Genomic DNA, 19,346 nt, shown 5'->3' on the forward strand with positions numbered 1-19,346 from the left:
ATCCAATAAAAAAATTTTCAAAGGAAATAAAATGAGGCTTATTTTAATATTAAGGAATTGATAACAGTATTACAAGGCTTCATCCTGAAGGAGAGAATAAGTACTTCTAGCATGAATAAAACATAAATATTTATTTCAATCTTCCTCTAATTGTTTCAATATTTGGTTGTAATAAAAATGGGGTGTACACCAGGATTAAAAAAATAAGCTTAATTTGGTCTCTTTACAGATAAAACCTACATCCTAACATTTTTTCAACAAATGGCTAATGGGCTAAAATTCATTTGACATCAGAGGTATAAACTTTGGAGGATAAGATTTATGAGTTGACTGAAAAGCATAAAATTCCAGAAAAGATTTTTCAATCATATCTTGAGCCTTGGGGTAATCACACTGGATTTCTACCACATATATGTGATAATCTACTTTTGTATGAACTTTGTTTTCTTAGGTTAAAGGTGTTGGAGTTGGTGAGAAATTAACATGAATTCCCATGTTCCACTTTTATTCTTCCTAGTCTGATTCCAGGGACACTGAAGATATGTAAAGCTACAAGAAGTTATAGATTTTCATTGATGCTTATAAACAGCAAGTTCATGTTTATTTGCTAAAGTAGAATATGAGCTGGGCGGCTATTTCATTTACAGTCATTTCTGTATATAGTCAAATGGGCAGTTTTCTCAGCAGGACAGAGTGGTGGTATCTGAAGGCAGTTTCCTAGCTTACCTCTACCCTTCAAATGATGCAGGGGACCTGATGCGAAGAGCTGGCTCATTTGAAAAGACCTTGATGCTGGGAAAGATTGAAGGTGGGAGGAGAAGGGAACAACAGAGGATGAGATGATTGGATGGCATCACCGACTCAATGGACATGAGTTTGGGTAAACTCTGGGAGTTGGTGATGGACAGGGGGGCCTGGCATGCTATAGTCCATGAGGTCACAAAGAGTCGGAAATGACTGAGTGACTGAGCTAAACTGAAATGGGCAGTAGGGAGCTATGCACTAGAGGAAGTTTCAAAAGGGAGAGCCAAGGGGACCATCTTGACAAGCCTGCCTTGGGCAAGCCTAGCTGGCATAAAACTAATCATCTAGACATGTCTAAATATGCGTTCACTCTTCTGTGCATTTTACACTTGAAACGCACTGAACCAAGAGAGGGCATTCATCACTCTTAATCTTTAAGGCTTGAAGCCTGCTAGGTGTCACTTACAAAGGATGATCTAAATAATAGCATTAATCGAAGCACAAAGTATGTAAAAAGGCACCTTGTTATCTGATGTGTACCATGACTCTACATACTAGGAAGCTTTTGAATGTGAGTTGCACATTTTGTCATTTACATCATTCTATTAGCTTTCTCTGGAGAAGGCAATGGCACCCCACTCCAGTATTCTTGCCTGGAAAATCCCATGGATGGAGGAGCCTGGTGGGCTGCAGTCCACGGGGTCGCTAAGAGTCAGGCATGACTGAGCGACTTCCATTTCACTTTTCACTTTCATGCATTGGAGAAGGAAATGGCAACCCACTCCAGTATTCTTGCCTGGAGAATCCCAGGGACGGTGGAGCCTGGTGGGCTGCGGTCTATGGGGTCGCACAGAGTTGGACATGACTGAAGCGACTTAGCAACAACATTAGCTTTCTCAGTTCTTTCCTACTCTTAGGACATACGTTTACAAAACTAGGTATAGCTCCCAACCTCATTCCCTTCCTCCATCCTCTTATCTTTCCAAAAGGGAAGAGTAATTAACCTAACTTCCCAGATGGATAGCATGGCAGATAGAGCTTACTACTAACTCCTGGCATGCAGGTAAGTTAATTTAATTGCCTCTTCAGACAACAAATAGCTTTCAGTTCGTCTATCACTCATAAAAATACACAGCACACTTATGCTCAGAGCTCTGTGCTCAGCCTGGTCATTGTTCATGAAGTGATGACCTCAGAGATATGAGAGGAAATATATAAAGAGCTCAGGGGTGTTCTGTACTTGCAGTAGAAGGTAACTTTTGAAAAATCTAACATAGTCCCCCAAATAGGGAAGTCAATATCTAGGGTGCCTTGAGAAACACCAGATAAGATCCTGCCTGAAGGACCCTTTGACCCAATTGAAGAACAAATCTGCACATGAAAACTGCAAGAAAATAAAACAAGAGCACTGAATCGTGTGGGAGAGACTCCACGTGGAATACCGTCATGGAATAGGCACCCAATATCACACAAAATGTGTACTAAAATACTATTCTTCATTTGTCTGAAATTCAAATTTATCTAGACATCCTGTTTTCATTTCTTTTTTTTTTTTCTCCTTCTAAATCTGGCAAAGCCACACATGGGGGAGAGGAAAGGTGGAAGTAAGAGAGAGTGAAGACAGAGGATGTGGACAGACATCCAATCACGGCTCCCACTGTCCTAGCTGTTTTGATAGTGATCTGATTCAATCTCTCTTTCTGGTGTTGTCTCTGTAGCTCGTAAAGAAAATATAGCTGTCCTTGTTAGTGTTAAAGAGAGAAATAATGACTGGGATAAAAAGCTATAACAATCACCTCTTCCTTTTCCTAAACTTTTTCTCACAGGAATCTAAACATTCTGTCTCTCCACCTCTCACTGAGCTTTTGAGCTGTCAAGAGCTAAATTTAAGTTACATGATGCCAGAAAAATCATAGAATATCCACATTTTTTTAAGATGGATCATTTTGGATACTCAGACCCTGACAAAGCACAGTCAGCTGACATCAGGGCTCTGAGGGACAAGGGATCTGACTACAGTAACGTCCTCCTTGTGACCGAGTACTGCCTTAAAGGAGCCTTACTCTGCCCCAGGCACTGCTTCATATTAAATATTGATGGGATCATTAGGTACCTGTGAAACACAGATTTGTTTTATTAAAGAATTTCAATTTCCAGGTGTATGAGATTCTCTTCAGTGAATGAGACAAAGGACAATTGATAAATAATAAGTAAAACAGCTCTGAAATTCCTCCATTTTCATTGAGAATTACGTCGTTAAAATTAGGCAACTTAAGAAAGATGGAGGGCTAATTTAGGTAGTCACATGGACTTAGGAAGGGACAAAAACACAACATATCCCAACATGAAGGGAAGTCGCCCGCCAGGACAATGGCTAAAGCTGGACAGCCCATCACACTGGTGAAGCTGGTCACTGTGAGCGTGACTGGCTCTTGGGGTTTAGTGATCCAGTTTCAGAAGTGAAAGAAGTCCAACCTTTTTAGGAAAAAAGTAATAATTTGTGGGTATTTTGCTCCATCTTCCAATGCTGGATCCTTTCATGATCCACCTGGTTCTGAAAGGAGCACCACTCTTTGCAAAAGGAGGATACTAAGCCAACCATTGAGCAAACACACACCCGAAATGGGTACTCCCCAAGACACAAGTGACTTCAGTTATGTGGGGTGACTGTGCAAAATGGTGGCTGATTTTTTTTTTAAATAAGTATAACTGAACATCATTCTCTAAATAAGAACCATCTACAGGAGACTCCCCTTCATGGATCACAGCCTTATCCTGGCGAAAGTGCTTGTGTAACTCAAGAAACTATGAGCTATGCTGTACAAGGCCACACAAGACAGACAGGTCATGATGAAGAGTTCTGACAAAACATGGTCCACTGGAGGAAGAAATGGCAAAACCCTCCAGTATTCTTTCCAGGAGAACCCCATGAATAGTATGAAAGCAAAAAGATATGACACTGGAAGATGAGCCCCCCAGGTTGGAAGGTGTCCAATATGCTACTGGGGAATAGCAGAGGATAATTACAAATAGCTCCAGAAAGAATGAAGAGGCTGGACCAATGCAGAAAGTTGTGAATATGTCTGGTGGTGAAAGTAAAGTCTGATGCTGTAAAGAACAATATTGCATAGGAACCTGGCATGTTAGGTCCATGGATTAAGGTAAATTGGACATAGACAAGCAGGAGACGGCAAAATTGAATATCGACACCTTAGGAATCAGTGAACTAAGATCGATGTGAAGTGAAAGTTGCTCAGTTGTGTCCGACTCTTTGCAACCCCATGGACTATACCATCAGTGGAATTCTCCAGGCCAGAATACTGGAGTGGGTAGCCTTTCCCTTTTCCAGGGGATCTTCCCAACCCAGGGATCAAACCCAGGTCTCCTACATTGCAGGTGGATTCTTTACCAACTGAGCTATTAGGGAAGCCCAAAATCCATGTGAATGAGCAAATTTAATTCAGATGACCATTATATCTACTACTGTGGGCAAGAATCCCTTAGAAGAAATGGAGTAGCCATCATAGTTAACAAAAGAGTCTGAAATGCAGTACTTGAGTGCAATCTGTAAAATGACAGAATGATCTCGGTTCATTTCCAAGGTAAATCATTCAGCATCACAATAATCCAAGTCTATGCCCCAACCACTGATGCTGAAGAAGCTGAAGTTGACTGGTTCTATGAAGACCTACATCCTCTTCTAGAACTCACACCAAAAAAGATATCATTTTTATCATAGGGGACTGGAACGCAAAAGTAGGCAGTTAAGAGATACTTGGAGTAATAGGCAAGTTTGGCCTTGGAGTACAAAATGAAGCAAGGCAAAGGCTAACAGAGTTTTGTCAAGAGAATGCACTGGTCATAGCAAACACCCTGTTCCAACAACACAAGAGACGACTCTACACATGGACATCACCAGATAGTCAATACTGAAATCAGATTGATTATGTTTTTTGTAGCCAAAGATGGAGAAGCTCTATACAATCAGTAAAAAAAGACCTGGAGCTGACTATGGCTCAGATCATAAGCTCCTTATTGCAAAATTCAGACTTAAATTAAAGAAAGTATGGAGAACCACTAGATCATTCAGGTATGACCTAAATCAAATCCCTTCTGATTATACAGTGGAAATGACAAACAGATTCGAGGGATTATATCTGGTAGACAGAGTTCCTGAAGAACTGTGGATGGAGTCTGTAACACTGTGCAGGAAGCAGTGACCAAAACCATCCCGAAGGAAAAAATAATGCAAGAAGTCAAAGTGGTTATCTGAGGAGGCTTTACAAATATCTGTGAAAGAAGAGAAGCAAAAGGCAAGGGAGAAAGGGAATGATATACCCAACTGAAGGCAGAGTTTCAGAGAGATGAGTTTCAGAGAGATAAGAAGGCCTTCTTTTTTAAAATTTATTTATTTTAATTGGGAGATAATTATTTTACAATATTGTGATGGTTTTGCCATACATCAACATGAATTGGCCATAGGCATACATTCGTCCCCTCCATCCTGTACCCCGCTTCCACCTCCCTCCCTTTCTTAAATGAACAATGCAAAGACATAGAGGAAAACAACAGAATGGGAAAGACCAGATATCTCTTCAAGAAAACTGGAGATATCAAGGGAACATTTCTGGCAAGGATGAGTGAGAAAAAGGACAGAATGGCAAGGACCTAACAGAAGCAGAAGATATTAAGATGAGGTGGCAAGAATGCACAGAAGAACTATACAAAAAAGGTCTTAATGACCTGGATAACCATGATGGTGTGGTCACTCACCTAGAGCCAGATATCCTGGAGTGTGAAGTCAACTGGGGCTTAGGAAGCATTACTATGAACAAAGCTAATGGAGGTTACAGAATTCCAGCTGAGCTTTTTCAATCCTAAATTATTTCATAATTTCATGATGCTGTTAAAGTGCTGCGCTCAATATGTTGGCAAATTTGGAAAACTTAGCATGGTTACAAGACTGGAAAGGGTCAGTTTTTATTCCAATCTCAGAGGGAAATGCCAAAGAATGTTCAAACTACTGTACAATTGTGTTCAGTTCACATGCTAGCAAGGTTATGCTCAAAATCCTTCAAGCTAACCTTCAGTAGCATATGAACTGAGAAATTCCAGATGTACAAGCTGGGTTCAGAAAAGGCAGAGCAACCTGAAATCAAATTGCCAACATTTGTTAGATCATGGAGAAAGTAAAGGAGTTCCAAAAAAACGTATACTTTTACTTAATTGCCTAGATTAAAGCCTTTGACTCTGTCAGTTCAGTTTAGTTCAGTCGCTCAGTCGTGTCCGACTCTTTGCGACCCCATGAATCGCAGCACGCCAGGCCTCCCTGTCCATCACCAACTCCCAGAGTTCACTGAGACTCATGTTCATTGAGTCAGTGATGCCATCCAGCCATCTCATCCTCTGTTGTCCCCTCCTCCTCCTGCCCCCAAACCCTCCCAGCATCAGAGTCTTTTCCAATGAGTCAACTCTTTGCATGAGCTGGCCAGAGTACTGGAGTTTCAGCTTTAGCATCATTCCTTCCAAAGAAATCCCAGGGCTGATCTCCTTCAGAATGGACTGGTTGGATCTCCTTGCAGTCCAAGGGGACTCTTAGAGTCTTCTCCAACACCACAGTTCAAAAGCATCAGTTCTTCAGCACTCAGCTTTCTTCACAGTCCAACTCTCACATCCATACATGACCACTGGAAAAACCATAGCCTTGACTAGATGGACCTTTGTTGGCAAAGTAATGTCTCTGCTTTTGAATATGCTATCTAGGTTGGTCATAACTTTCCTTCCAAGGAGTAAGCGTCTTTTAATTTCATGGCTGCAGTCACCATCTGCAGTGATTTTGGAGCCCCCAAAAATAAAGTCTGACACTGTTTCCACTGTTTTCCCATCTATTTCCCATGAAGTGATGGGACCAGATGCCATGATCTTCGTTTTCTGAATGTTGTGTTTTAAGCCAACTTTTTCACTCTGTGAAAAAGTCAACTTTTTTGACTCTGTGGATCACAGCAAACTTAAAATTCTTAAAGAGATGGGAGAACCAGACCACCTTCCCTGTCTCTTGAGAAACCTGTATAATGCAGATCAAGAAGCAACAGTTAGAACTGGGCATGGACCAATGGACTGGTTCACAGCTGGAAAAGGACTATGACAAGGCTATATATTGTCACCCTGCTTATTTAACTTCTATGCAGAGTACATTATGTGAAATACCACTCTGGGTGAATCATAAGCTGGAATCAAGATTGCTGGGAGAAATATCAACAACTTCAGATATGTATGATACCACTTTAATGGCAGAAAGTGAAGAGGAGCTGAAGAGCGCCTTGATGAGGGTGAAAGAGGAGATGTAAAAGCTAGCTTAAAACTCAACATTCAAAAAACTAAGATCATGGCATCTGGTCCCATCTTCACGGCAAATAGAAGGGGGAAAAGTAGAAGAAGTGACAGATTTCATTTTCTTGGGCTCCAAAATCACTGCAGATGGTGACTGCAGCCATGAAATTAAAAGACACTTGCTCCTTGGAAGGAAAGCTATGACAAACCTAGACAGTGTATTAAAAAGCAGAGACATCTCCTTGCTGACAAAAATCTGTCTAGTCAAAGCTATGGTTTTTCCAGTAGTCATCTACGGATGTGAGAGTAGGACCATAACGATGGCTGAATGCCAAAGAATTGATGCTGGAGAAGACTCTTGAGAGTCCCTTGGACAGCAAGAAGATTAAACCAGTGAATTCTAAAGGAAATAAACCCTGAATATTCATTGGAAGGACTGATGCTGAAGCTGAAGCTCCAATACTTTGGCCACCTGATGTAAAGAGCCAACTCATTGGAAAAGGTCTGATGCTGGGAAGATTGAGGGCAGAAGGAGAAGGGGATTCAGAAGATGAATGGTTGCATAGCATCACCCACTCAATGGACATGAATTTGAGCAAATTCCAGGGGACAGTGGAGGAGAGAGGAGTCTTGTGTGCTGAAGTCCACGGTTGTAAAGAGCTGGATGTGACTTACCGACTAAACAACAACAGCTGGGTAATAGTCCCCCTAGGAGGGCAGTATTTGCCACTGACATCACTGTTGATCAGAACACATTTGGAATTCCTTTTCTGGAACTGGCCTTAATAATTGTTACCCTTTCTCTTGAATATCCTAACAGCTTCATTTTTCCAAGTGTGGTCTGGTCATTCAAAACAGAAATTTTAGGATGCATGTTAAAGGTTGCAGATTCCCGATCCCTTTTTAAGAAGAACTGATTCAGAAATACTGAAGGTGGGGCTTTGATGTGCTATTTAATGAAGTCCCCCTCGATGATATTTAAGCATATACTGAAGTTTCAGAATCACTGGTAAATAGAAACATACATTTGTTTTTTGAGAATGGATTTGAGAGTAGATGTTATTATAACAAACAGGCAAAAGTTATTCAGAGCTAAATTTAGTAAATAGGGTGAGTGACCCAACGAGGAAATCCATTTGAGACAAAAATGAAGCATGGTTTTCTAGTAATAAGATGTGCACTATGACTTGTTCTAAAGATACTTTAGAAAAGCATTCCCAGGACACTATGAGCAATGCGAAGCTGTAGGAATAAAAGCACAGCTTCCCAAGATGACTGATTGGAAAGCAACAACACTCATGTAATATATGGAAAACTATTTCATAACTGTGTATCATAGCTCATACATAATTAGTGCCAGCACTGTGACTATTGAAGACGGTTTTAGTTCTGTCCAGCCCAGTCCACAGGATCCATGCATATGCTCCTCTACATGTGAAGCCAGCGCAATTGTCATAGCTTCCCACCTCATGGCCTCATCAGCCCATGACCATCACAGGCTCCAATCAAAGCAAATCGTTTACAGTTCTATAAATGCACCCCTAACACATCCATCATTTTTTGGTATGTTCTTCCTTTAAGATCCTGAACTTCATTTTAATAAAATAAAGGTGGATCACAAGATGCTTGGAAGGGCAGGCTCTAGACTCAGACTGCCTGGCTTTAAGGCCATATCAGTGTGTCCATAAGCAGGTTACTAACTTCTCTGTACCTCAGTTTCCTCATCTTTAAAATGGAGATGGTAACAAAAGTATCTGCTTCATTAAGTTGTTTTAATAATTAAATGAGTAAATACATACATCATGCTTGCAACAGTGCCTGGAGTACCTAGATATACAATGGGTATTAGCTATCATTGGTATCCAGAAAGAGCCTCCTGTGTACCAAAGAAAGAGGCAGGCCCGTTATTTTCCATGCTCTTAAAGCTCCTTCTACCTATCTCTGCTGAAAAACTTGACATCCTACCATATTTTAAATCTTAACTTGCTTGTTTCTTCTCTAACTATTCTGTGAGTTTTTTTAAGCAGCTATTTTTGTCTTCGTCACCATTGTATTCCTAGAATTTCACCCGATGTCTGGCACAGAGTGAATGCAGGCACTTCTTGTTATCTGAACCTAATCCATTTCTAAAAATGTGTTGGTCACTAGAGTTTCAAATAACAAAAGTCTATATCCTACTGTTTTAAATGGAAAAAATAATAATTCATTTGTAAAACATCCAAAAATATCCATGTCCCAGACATTACTAAAATGCTTTAAATATATAACAATTTAAGAATTTCTGCATAATATGAAATATCTAAATACTAACTATAAAATTGTTTAACACTTCATAAAATAATGACTAGGTATGTTTGTGTGCAGTCCATGGTTGAATGGAACAGGAATTTTACTATCCTTCTACACTGAACATGTTCTATCGTAAACAATGAGATACTACTGCAGATTTGAAAGATACTATCTAAATTAGACCTGAGTTGGTAGTGCCCCAGGGTACCTGGCCTAAACAAGTACTGAGGAACTAAACCTTCAGGGGAGAAGTGGGGAGAGTTATAAATATAATGTTCAGTATGTTTAAACAAGGGGGCTTCCCCTGTGGCTCAGCGGTAAAGAATCTGCCTACAGATGCTGCAGGAGACATGGGTTCAATCCTTGGGTAGGGAAGATTCCCTGGAGGAACACATGGCAACCAACTCCAGGATTCTTATCTGGAGAACCCCCATGGACAGAGAAGCCTGGCAGGCTACAGTCCATAGGGTTGCCAGGGGTTGGACACAACTGAAGCGACTTAGTATGCATGTTTAAACAGAAGGCCAATCAGGAGGGCTCTGAGGTCTGAAGGAGCCCCTCTTCCATCATCTAGCTTCCCTGCTGCTCAAAGTATGACCTGCGGAGCAGCAGCATTGACATCACCTTGGAGCCCGTGAGAAATGCAGAATGTGCATTTTGAAGGGGAGTCATGTACATGTGGAAGTTTAAGCTGTCCCACATAGGAGAACTTGTGATAGCAGCTTTTTAACTGGGAGACTGATTTTGGCCAAAAGCTTTTGTGAGTCATTATAGCAAATATTCGGAGAGTGATTGTTCTGAGAGCAAAGGGTGCCTGTACTCATTAAATGTTTGCAGAATGAGACAGAGATTATGAACACAGAGCCCTGCTGTCAATTCAATTGCTGTGTGACTCTGAGTGGGTTATTAAACTTCTTTGCATCTCATTTCTCTCGATTTTCAATAAAACTAGAGTTACAAAAATATACTATTTTAATAAGGCTGTTCCAAAGATTAGATGAAATAATACATATGAAAAACAATGGGACTTGGAACATTGTGGTAACAGGCTAACCCTCATTGAACGGCTACTCTTTGCCAGGATTGTTTGGAGTTCAGACACGACTGAATGAATGAACAACAACTCTTTGCCAGGAGCTGTCCTTAGGGTTTCATGTATTTTCTCATTTAAGCCTCCAAACAACCCTGTGAGGGAAGTGAGCACACTTATTTTTCAGAGAGTCCCTAAACAACTAGCTTGAGGTCACAGATCTAGTAAGTGGCTTAGGACTCAGCACACACACCTTTAATCACTGTACTTCCCATCTTCTCCAGAGCAGATGACAATCAATGTGGATGCCTTCATTGACTAGCAAAGTTCTACAGTCTAGCTTCAGACTCAATTACCTGAGTTGTCCTTGATTTTTCTTTTGCCAGAACTGAGCACCTAAATTCCTTTGGAATGAACTGAATTCTGTCAATGAGTTAACAAATGAGAACTTGGAATGAATTTGCCCAGATATAGTGACATTTTGGGTCTCTCAAAGATTTCCGTGGGATTTAGAATTAGATGTATTCCAAACTACTTGTTTTGTTTTCCAATTCATTCTTCTAATTTTAAGCAAGAATCTTCAGCATTTTGCAAAGCTTGAAAGAACAGTAGGGTGACAGCTGCATAGTGAGAGACAGGAAGCATAATCCTTAAATGAGTTGGCTTTATAGTCAGATTATCATTGCCTAGATAAACACAAGTTCTTTTATATTTAACACAAAGGCATTTAAAGAATACTGTGAGCCCTCTGTAAACAAGGTTTCCAATTATTGAAAAAAAAAAAAAAAACCCACAGCTTTTATAATCCGCCAGCAGCTGGTATGTGTTAAGTTTTTGCTTAATAGAAATAATTTAAAAACCCAATTTAGCAACCTCCTACACAGGGCCGCTAGACTGCTAGATTCTCTGAGGTACAGATCAAGTGTGGGAGAAAGGTTTTTGATGGGGGGATTTGTACTGGTGATACTGGGGCAACTTCATTCAGGAAAAAATAGATTTGGGTAATTTCCTTCTAATTAGAAATCAAAGATCTCCATGAAAGGGAGAGAAATAAAATGCAGGTACTGAAATTTTATATTCTTTGTGAGAAGACGCTCAACATCACTAATTATTAGAGAAATGCAAATCAAAACTGCAATGAGGTATCACCTCATACCAGTCAGAATGGCTGTCATCAAAAAAATCTACAAACAATAAATGCTGGAGAGGGTGTGGAGGAAAGGGAACTCCTTTACAAAGGTGGTAGGAATGTTAACTTATACAGGCACTATGGAAAACAGTATGGAGGTTCCTTAAAAAAGTAAAAACAGAACTACCATATGACCCAGCAATCCTACTCCCAGGCATATACCCACAGAAAACCATAATTACAAAAGATACTTGTACTCCAGTGTTCACTGCAGCACTATTTACAATAGCCAGGACATGGAAACAACCTAGACGTCCATCAACAGATGAATGGATAAAGAAGATGTGGTACATATACACAATGGAACATTATTCAGCCATAAAAAGGAATAAAACTGTGCCATCTGCAGAGACGTGGACGGACCTAGAGACTGTCATACAAAATGAAGTAAGTCAGAAAGAGAAAAATAAATATCGCACATTAACGCATGTATGTAGAAGCTAGAAAAATGGTACAAATGAACGTGTTTGCAAAGCAGAAATAGAGACACAGATGGAGAGAACAAATGTATGGACACCAAAGGGGAAAAGAGGGAATGCAATGAATTGGGAGATTGGGACTGACATATATAAATATATATATATATTTATGACTATGTATAAAATAATAACTAATGAGAACCTACTGTATAACACAGGGAACTCAATGCTCTGTGGGGACAAAGAGGGAATATAGTTTCTTGCTATACAGCAGAAACTAACACATTGTAAAGCAACTAAACTTCAATAACAACTAATTAAAAAAAGAAATTTACATTCTGTGGTCAGATCACATAGTATAGAATAAGATTGAGTAAACTTGAAATCTCCCTTTCTTTTCTTTAGTTATCCTAATGGAATTACTTTAAACTCTCCAGGATTTTTATGGGGCACTAATGAGGTGCTTTACTTCCTGTCTTGACTAGAGTGTATTATTAAAAAATCTACCAGCCAGTCTTTCTGTAATAAACCTCCTTAAAAGGTTACCAATGGTTTTGCTAAGTTATGTAAGTAACCACAAGTCAGGCTCCTTAGAAACTTGCTATAAACCTTCTGCTAACTTGTAGATGCACACAATACCAGGTTGGATGCTCAGGATCAAAGTAGTTCCCATTCATTTGGCTTGTTTTCTGTCTTCTTTCCTTTTTACCCTATGTTTTCCCAGGGATTATGATTTTAAAATATGTGTGCGTGTGTTCAGTTGCTCAATTGTGTTCGACTCTTTGAGACTCCATGGACTGTAGCCTGCCAGGCTCCTCTGTCCATGGGATTTCCCAGGTAAGAATACTGGAGTGAATTGCCATTCCCTTATCCAGGGGATCTTCCTGACTCAGGGACTGAACCCACGTCTCCTGCATTGATAGATTCTCTACCACTGAGCTACCTTTTAAAATAAGTGGTAATATTAGAATAAATAAAAAGTAAAAGATTTTTCTTAGACCAGTGGTTCTCAACTTGGGGGGGCGGGGAGGGTAGGTGTTTTTATGCCCCGAGGGATATTTGGCCATATCTAGAGACAATTTTGATTGTCAGGACTAGCAGGAGGATGCTACTGGCGTCCAGTGGGTGGAGAGCCCAGGCATCGTGGGAAGCATCCTACAAGACACAGGCACACCCAACATGTCTATAATGCTACCTTAAACTAAAGGAACTCTGGACTTGAGTATTCCCAAGGAAGTTATTAAAACAGTTTTTTAAACTAAAATGCAAATAAGCAACAAATACTTGAAAGACACAAAATGGAGTAAAAAAACGAAGATAAGAGGGAATACTTGTTTTTGATAATACTGATAAAAGTAGCTTTTAAGAAAAGACAGAAATACCTCTAGCTACTCAGGGAAATAGCTCAGATAAATGCAAAACTAAACAGACTAACAACTCAATAAGATTAATAAGGGAACCCACCTCCCTCCACCCTTGGAAAAGTTATAAAAAATATGAAAAACACTAAAGAAAAAAATTTCAGACATACTTAAGAATATCCTGCCTCCTGAGAAACCTGTATGCAGGTCATGAAGCAACAGTTAGAACCAGACACAGAACAATGAACTGATTCAAAATTGGGAAAGGAGTATGTCAAGGCTTTATATTGTCACCCTGATTATTTAACTTACGTGAAGACTACATCATGTGATGAAGCACAGGCTGGAATCAAGATTGCCAGGAGAAATATCAGTAAACTCAGATATGCAGATGACACCACCCTAATGGCAAAAAGTGAAGAAGACCAAAGAGTCTCTTGATGAAGGTGAAAGTACAAAGTGAAAAGGCTGGCTTAAAACTCAACATTCAGAAAATGAAGATCATGGCATCCAGTCCTATCACTTCACAGCAAATAGATGGGGAAAAAATGGAAACAGTGGCAGACTTTATTTTCTTGGGCTCCAAAATCACTGTGGATGGTGACTGTAGCCATAAAATTAAAAGACACTTGCTCCTTGGAAGAAAAATTGTGACAAACCTAGACAGTGTATTAAAAAGCAGAGACATCACTAGGCCGACAAAGGTCCATCCAGTCAAAGCTATGGTTTTTCCAGTAGTCACATACGGATGTTAAGAGTTGGACCATACAGAAGGCTGAGTGGTGAAGAATTGATGCTTTTGAACTGTGGCGCTGGAGAAGATTCTTGAGAGTCCCTTGGACTGCAAGGAAATCAAACGAGGCAATCCTAAAGGAAATCAACCCTGAATATTCATTGGAAGGACTGATGCTGAAGCTGAAACTCCAATACTTTGGCCACCTGATGAGAAGAGTCAACTCACTGGAAAAGACCCTGATGCTGGGAAAGATTAAGGACAAGAGGAGAAGGGGGTGACAGAGGATGAGATGGTTGGATGGCATCATGACTCAATGGACACAAGTTTGAGCAAGCTCCAGGAGATTGTGAAGAACAGGAAGCCTGGCAGGCTGCTATTCATGTGGTCACAAAGAGTCAGGCACAACAGAACAACAATAACAAGAATATCCATCATGATAAACATAAACGTGAACTAATATTTAAATCCTTTACTCTGTGGGTCTCCACCCCTCACAGCATGTTGCTCTGAAACTTTGCCCTGACTCCTGGGTTGGAAACAAAACTTCCCCTCCTTCCTCCTTCCCAACCCCAAAGTCATTAAGTCCTGTTCATTGGATGTGGTTCTTTAACTGCTCTCGAAATGCTCCTGCTTTCTCCCCATGTTTGCTGTACTATCTATCCACCTGAACTGCTGAAATTTTTACATGTCTTCTTGCCCATACTTTAATCATCCTCCAATTTATCTTTCATAGTGAGGAAGAAGATGTAAATCTCATCATGTTACTGCAAAGCCTTCACTGGCTCTCCACTGCCATGTGGTCAAAACAACTTAGTTGGGTTTCCCAGACTATTCTACTTAAAAGTGGAAACTCCTCTCCTTGGCATAACCCATATCTCTGCTCTGGTTCATTTTTTTCCACTACATTTATCATCACCCGAGATACTATATATTTTACTTGTATGCTTTTTGCCAATCTCTTCCATTCAAATAGAAACTATACAAGGGCAGAGATTTTTGTGCTTCGCTGGTTACTGCTGTTCTAGAGTCTATAAAAGAGCTGGTATACAGTAGTTGCTCAATAAATATTTATTGAATGATTAAATGAATAGTATGCAGAATCTTCGTAACATGGTCTTGCTTGTGTATCTAGAATATGTCCCTGTGAACAAAAAATGTCACCTGCCACATCAGTAAACAAAGGATGTTACTCTGGGCTGGAGGAAGCACAAAGCTGGAATCAAGATTGCCGGGAGAAATATCAATAACCTCAGATATGCAGATGACACCACCCTTATGGCAGAAAGTGAAGAGGAACTGAAGAGCCTCTTGATGAAAGTAAAAGAAGAGAGTGAAAAAGTTGGCTTAAAGCTCAACAGTCAGAAAATTAAGATCATGGCATCTGGTCCCATCACTTCATGGCAAATAGATGGGGAAACAGTGGAAACAGTGGCTGATTTTATTTTTCTGGGCTCCAAAATCACTGCAGATGGTGATTGCAGCCATGAAATTAAAACTCCTTGGAAGAAAAGTTATGACCAACCTAGACAGCATATTAAAAAGCAGAGACATTACTTTGTCAACAAAGGTCCATCTAGTCAAGGTTATGATTTTTCCAGTGGTCATATACGGATGTGAGAGTTGGACTGTGAAGAAAGCTGAGTGCCGAAGAATTGATGCTTTTGAACTGTGGTGTTGGAGAAGACTCTTGAGAGCCCCTTGGACTGAAAGGAGATCCAACCAGTCCATCCTAAAGGAGATCAGTCCTGGGTGTTCATTGGAAGGACTGATGCTAAAGCTGAAACTCCAGTACTTTGGCCACCTCATGCGAAGAGTTGACTCATTGGAAAGGACTCTGATGCTGGGAGGGATTGGGGGCAGGAGGAGGAGGGGACGACAGAGGATGAGATGGCTGGATGGCATCACTGACTCAATGGACATGGGTGTTGGTGATGGACAGAGGGGCCTGGTGTGCTGCAGTTTATGGGATCACAAAGAGTCGGACACGACTGAGCTACTGAACTGAACTGATGGCCATCAACCACTGTAGCCACCCCCACTGTGGTAAAATCTGAAGAGATTCAGGATGGAAAAAACAGGATACTGGCCCTAGGTAGTTAAGGTGCGTCTCTAAGGAAATACTGCATTGAGCCCAGACTCTTGCATCTTCCCATACATAGAAAAGTGCTAGCTTCATTAACTTGAGATGTCTAATTTTTCTTTAATCTTTTGATGTTCCAACTCTCGGCATTTTTTTCCCCCCAAACTCCTATATATCCTATATATCCTGGCTCCTCCCTTACTTCTTTACAACAGTCCCTAGAGCTATCTGAGAGGCTGTCTCCTGGACTTAAGTCCTCAGTGTGTCTGCTGAATAAAACATAATTCTCAACTTTTAGGTTGTGGATTTTTTTTCACTCAACAGTTCTTTGCACACACACTCTTGCTCCACCACATCCTCATCCCCCAATTCTTTAAGTTCCTAATATAGAATGCCTTGTAGTTTCACACCTTGGTTGTTCATAGACTTTGGCCTTTTTTGGTTGGGTTGTTTCCTCTGCCTGGAATTCTAATACTTGTTTGTTAACCTGTCTATGCCTTAACCTGGCACTGATCTTAATAATAAGAGGTAAGATGCTGCCATCTTGGGAAAATCTTTCCTGGCTAACTCACACCAGTTTAGGTATGGTTTCCTAGCCTCTCTATAAACTTTATAAAGGCCTGAGTTAGGGCCATGATCTTGTTAGGACTGATATTGTTGGTTGGCCTTTGCAATCTCTAGATGTGAGCTCCTTGGGGAAAGAGCTCCTGTCTTCTTACCTCTGTTGTCCTAGCAACAAACAGCCTATCTTATATACAGCTCAGCTTCCATTGAAGTAATACAGTTTTTGAAAGACAGCTCTGCTAATGGCCTACATTCCCTTTCTGGACTCACTGAAATTTCAAAAGGGGTCTTCATGGCAACATAGGCAGTGTTGATGGCTCACACCTTGGTCCTTTATGCTTCAACACCATGGGACAAAACATGCTCTCCTTCCAGTTTTCTGAATCTCCAAAGAGTTAAGAATGAAACCCAAGGAACAACCATGACTTGTTGTCAGTGATTCTGCTAATCAAGTTCCTGTACATTCTCAGGCCAAGGGGTGAATGTGTGAACCAACATAAGCTACTCAGATGCTCTGAGCCTGGACCTTGCAAGCTGAGGAGAAAACTGTTAAGAGAAATGGTTAGAGTTGATTCACATGAATGGCAGAGCCTAACAGCTACAACAAAAATATTTGCTAATAGGCATTAAGAACTCACTATGTGCCAAGAATTGTTCTAAGCACTTTCTTCATGTATATTAACCCATTCAATGCTCATGACTACCCCATAGGTAAAATCCATCACACCCATTTCCAAAAGGCAAACTGAAATACAGAGAAGCAGGATATAAAAGCAGGCTATCATATCCTGGAGCTTGGACCCCAACTACACACTTCACTGCTCAGAGGTGCATTCGTCCTATTTCCTGGGTCCCTGAAGATAACTGATTCACAGATCCTTCCCAAAGCCCCTTGTTTAGCTCTTTTTTTTCCATTCAGGGAATTTCTCCATATCTTTCCAATCATTTCCTTCACCACCCCTCCTACGTTTTCCCTCTAAATTTAGCCAATTTTGATTCTGTTGCTCACAACAGAATCCTAAGTGATATTTCCATCAAATCCCAGTCTCAAGGGCTGGAGCCAAGGTGGCTGTGAGGTTAACAAAGCTCCACAGGAAATTCTGATACACACCTAAGATGGGAAACAATGACTTTCCCAATGATGTTCCCAAACATGGAAGGGATTAACACCTTCCTAGGACTTCTACATGGATTTTGATCCACTCTGACAGTAGCCTTTGAAGAGCCCCCAAAGCCTAGCCATGGCCATTTCTCTCCTCTAACTAGCCCAGATCACCCTCCCAGGAACTCACTTTGGCCCACTCTTCCTTGCTGCTGCTTCTCTGACACTGATTCCCTGGCTCTACGTGTGGGCTCCCAACACCCACTTTCAGCCCTGCTTGTATGGACAAAGCAATTGGGTGTATTGCTCTAAGTCTGCTCTCTTACCTGGGGCTTGGTACTCATACTCTGCCATCCTGAAGCCACAGCTCCAGGAATAATAACTTTCCTCCCATCAAGCCGAATGCCACGGAGACCACACAGGCCAGGTTGGCTGGCCAGCCTCTGACCAGGGCAAGAAAATAAAACATAAAGGGCTTACTTGTTTCTTCTCCTGATAACTTCCTACAGACAGGCACTTTATTTTTAAAAATACCATCAAGGTTTGTCAGAGTCTAGGATTCCATCATGGACAGATATTTTATCTTGATATCTAATCTCATGCCCCTCTTGCTTCAAATACACTCTTCCCCTTCCTTTGGTCTTCAGGGCAGATAAGAACCTGAGAATATTCTCCCAAGGAGCAGGTTTCCACTATTAGAAGCCACCTGATTGCCTGTTCTTCCTCACACTAAATAATCCTTGTTCTTTGAATCTTTCCCAACAGATCCTATTTTCCGATCCTTAATTCATCTTCATTACTCTCCTTGGAACTCTCTTTAAATTCTCCACATACCTCTTAGGCTCAAAGAGCTTGAAGTATGCAATTGAACTGAATTAAATCAAGGGAAAACTAACGCTGCTGATAAATTTCTAGGAGGCAAAAAAGATTGGGTGAGTACGCTCATTTAATTCCTCATTCCTGTTAGCAAATTCCTTCCTTCAAAGCCTAATGGTATTTGGGTTAAGTGGTACTATATGTACTTTGGAAAAGGCAAAGAATGTCCATCAGTTTTACTCTTCTTCCCAGAAGTATTTTTTTTAACTCTCTCCTAGAAAGAAAAAATTCAAATGTAAGTATTCAATCCAAGTATTCAATTGAATGTGCTCAAACTGATGGATAAAATTAACCTACCTGCAGAAAAAGGGAACATAATTTAGGAGATGGTAGAAATTAAAGATTATTTGGCAAAACATTCTCAATATTGTTTGTATTATAACCTTCCTTTGAAGCCTTTTTACACATATTTTTCTTTCCTAATCATTCCTTCCCAGCAAAATTTCAGTACTACAAATAGACTGTATATCTGCTTCTGTTTTATATGTTTATCTGTGCTTCATAGATTGAAATAGTAAAGATTTTTATGTGCTCCCTCAAGAACCACCCCCCACCTTGGGCCTGATACTGGCTCCATTGAGAACTCATTGTCTGGTGACATCCTCATGGCTTTCAGAATGCTTCTA

General features: G+C 40.5%; 1 protein-coding gene across 1 annotated transcript in view; it reads right to left on the reverse strand.

Annotated features, from left to right (window-relative positions):
* Positions 1–19,346, reverse strand: part of CHN2 (chimerin 2) — a 340,309-nt gene that overhangs the window by 133,014 nt on the left and 187,949 nt on the right. The gene's annotated exons all lie outside the window — the stretch shown is intronic.

The sequence above is a fragment of the Bos indicus genome, chromosome 4 (genome assembly GCF_029378745.1).
Source record: "Bos indicus isolate NIAB-ARS_2022 breed Sahiwal x Tharparkar chromosome 4, NIAB-ARS_B.indTharparkar_mat_pri_1.0, whole genome shotgun sequence".
NCBI classification, from domain to species: domain Eukaryota; kingdom Metazoa; phylum Chordata; class Mammalia; order Artiodactyla; family Bovidae; genus Bos; species Bos indicus.